This window comes from Pongo abelii, chromosome 8, assembly GCF_028885655.2.
Source record: "Pongo abelii isolate AG06213 chromosome 8, NHGRI_mPonAbe1-v2.0_pri, whole genome shotgun sequence".
NCBI classification, from domain to species: domain Eukaryota; kingdom Metazoa; phylum Chordata; class Mammalia; order Primates; family Hominidae; genus Pongo; species Pongo abelii.
In genome coordinates, this window is record NC_071993.2 from 17703942 (window position 1) to 17707608 (window position 3667).

A 3667-nucleotide genomic window follows, 5' to 3' on the forward strand; every position below is an offset into this window, starting at 1 on the left:
TAAAACTTGCATATTGTATAATATAGCAAGCTATAAAGCTATGAAAATCAAAAAACAATCAGAATATAAAGGAATTGTCACCAAATATAATTGAAAGTTGCTAGCATCAAAATTTCTTGATCTGTGTTTCAAATGCCCAAGTCTACAGGACTGTATTCTAAAGTTCTATCTGATACAAGCCCTGACTTGGCTATTGAAAGTTATGGTCATTTACAGGGAAGGTCAAAAGAAGATGCAGTCACAGAAAACGGTGTAAACCAAAAATAAAAGCCCCGTCCCCCCGCAACACCCAATCATCTGAATGGACTTCCTCCTCAGCTAGGGCTCTTTTAAAATGTAACCTGAGAGATTGGTTCAGGCCATGACAGGAAGTGGGGGTCAGACATGCCTGATTATACATCTCCAGCATTAAAATCAACACAGACTTTAAGTCTGAAACATTTTACAACTATTCTCGCTGAAGCCTGCTACCTGGTGGCTTCATGTGCATGATAAAACTTTGGTCTCCACAACCTCTTCTTTTTTTTTTTCTGAGATGGGGTCTCACTCTTGCCCAGGCTGGAGTGCAGTGGCACGTTCTCAGCTCACTGCAACCTCCGTCTCCCGGGTTCAAGCAATTCTCCCACCTTAGCCTCCTGAATAGTTGGGATGACAGGGGTGCGCCACCACACCCGGATAATTTTTGCATTTTTAGTAGAGATGGGGTTTCACTAAGGAAGGAGACCACCCCTCATATTGTCTTATGCCCAATTTCTGCCTCCAAAGAAAGAAGTAAAACTAAAAGGCAGAAATGAAATCCACAGGCAGACAGCCTGGCAACACACCCTGGGCCTGGTTAAAGATCGACCCCTTACCTAACCGGTTATGTTATCTATAGATTCCAGACATTGTATAGAAAAGCATTGTGAAAATCCCTGTCCTGTTCTGTTCCGTTCTGATTACTGGTGCATGCAGCCCCCAGTCACATACCCCCTGCTTGCTCAATCCATCACAACCCTCTCACGCAGACCCGCTTAGAGTTGTAAGCCCTTAAAAGGGACAGGAATTGCTCATTCGGGGAGCTTGGTTTTTGGAGACACGAGTCTTGCTGAAGCTCCCGGCCGAATAAAGCCCTTCCTTCTTTAACTCGGTGTCTGAGGGGTTTTGTCTGCAGCTTATCCTGCTACATCACCATGTTGGCCAGGCTGGTCTCAAACTCCTGAGTCTCCGCAACCTCTTATCGCAACCCAGACATTCCTTTCTGTTGATCCCAGGTTTTTGGATAAACTCAACCAATTGTCAACCAGAAAATTTTAAAATCTACCTGTAAGCTGGAACCCCCACCCCAAAAGTTGTCCTGCCTTTCTGGACCAAACCAATGTATTTCTTAAATGTATCTGACTGATGTCTCATGCCTCCCTAAAATGTACAAAACCAACCTGAACCCCGACCACCTTAGACACATGTTCTCAGGACCTCCTAAGGGCTATGTCATGGGCCATGGTCACTTATATTTGGCTCAGAATAAATCTCTTCAAATATTTTACAGAGTTTGACTCTTTTCTGTCAACACAAGTGTAAAGGAATTTCAAATATTTTTTCCTTTTAAAATCAAACTACTGTTTAGCACTTCATTTTCCAAACAAATAACTGTTTAGAATTGGTCGAATATAGAAGATAAACGAAATTTAAAGTTTAGGTGAACTTTGCATATGTTAAAGGGTCACCAAATAGTTTAATGCATTTTTTTATTAAAGTTAATCACAATTCCTACTTCAAGATATTCCACAACATAAGAAGAAAAAGTATTACGGCCACTTGAAGGCAGTACTAGTTGAATTAATGCAAATTTTAGAAATATGATTTAAAATATTTTTTGCAAGATAGGCATCTAATAAAATAAATATGTGAAATTCTCATACTATGTAACCAAAGGTAAAGACTCCCTGACAGTTTCTTCCATATAAAAATCCAAGATGAAACTGATCAAATAGAGTAAGAGCAGAATGAATTTGAGAACTAGTAGCCTAATCCATATTGCTCAATGAAACATTCAGCTGCAGAGGAAACATTACAATGTAATGTAATAAAAGAAATAGCACCTTTGAAAAACCAAGTTATTTAAAGTAAAAGTTTGCAAAAATGTTCTGAACTACAAATCTCTGTGTGAAAATAATCTGTAAAGGAGGTGGTAACACAAAATCAAGGAATTTTTAAAAGTGTAATGTTACATGTTGATTATAAATGGAAACAATACAGAACATTTAAAGCCAAAATTACACCTAGATATCTATAATGGGGGAAAAAGTTCCTTTTCTTTTAAAGTCACATATTTAATATTCTCTCAAAAACTGGGTGAGTAAATCAACATACTTGAATAAAGGAGGGAAATTTTTTAAAGGACCTACTTACAAATTAAAGCAGTTATGAAAGTAGCTCTGGTGTATCTTTTTTATTAAACACAAGGACAGGAACTTTATTACAAGACTTTTTGCTATTCAATGGAATTCAGAATGAAAGGAGTCTGTCCAACGATCATACCCCAAAATGTTTAGTTACCTAAGTACCACAAAGGGATTATCATAACAATTGTTACAAGATAACAATATGTACTGTAGGTATAGAGAAGACTTTTTCAACCAAAGTTCTGAGTACAGCATCATCATCTTCCTCATTATCATTATCATCATCATCATCATCATCATCACTATTTTTCAGAGACAGGGTCTTGCTCTGTCACCCAGGCTTAAGTACAGTGGTACCATCATAGCTCACTGTAACCTCGAATTCCTGGGCTCAGGTGATCTTCCCACCTCGGCCGCCCAAGTAGCTGCAACTACAGGCATGTGTCACCATGCCTGGTTAATTTTTTTTTTTTTTGTATTTTTTTTAGGGATGGGGTCTTGCTATGTTGCCCAGGCTGGCCTTGAACTCCTGGGCTCAAACGATCCTCCTGCCTCAGTCTTCCAAAGTGCTGGGATTACAGGCGTGAGCTACCACTCCCAGCCTGAATACAACATTATAGTCAGATGTCGTGTTATCTTTTTAATAGTGGGGCAAATACTTATGCTCTTCCTAACCCCTTAAAACCTTCACAGTTGAAAAGCTTGTCCTTAAGTGGCTAATTTAAATAAAAAACAGATTTCCTTAGCAGTATAAGTAATTTCAGCTGCCTAGAAATATTTCCAAAGAATATTTTCCAACTGTGACATCTACTTGAATATTGGTGTGCTTTAATGCTGCTACTTTATCTACATCAAAAGTCTTACTTTAGCAAATTATATCCACGCTTCCAAACATTGTTATTAATCATAATGCTGCCTTATTTCCTGAAAAAATAGATTGTGGGTTCAAAAATACCAATACATTATTAACAAGTTGTTATAATTTTGCATTTATTTTCATTTATAAATATCACATAAATATCACTGGCAGGTATAATAGTAAATCATTAAACTAATTTCTAAATATTGATTTAAAAAGCTTTGAGCATGTTTCAAAAAAAATTCAGCAAAAGTTTTTTTTCCCCCAGATAATACACCTAATTATTTTCCTAATAATCAATACCTACCCAAGAGTTACTGATATTTGCACAGTTCTTGTAAAAAATAGATCTGGCACAAGAGGAACACAAATACTGGCAAATACCACATGTCTCAAGTTATATTTTAAGAAACCATACAATCCA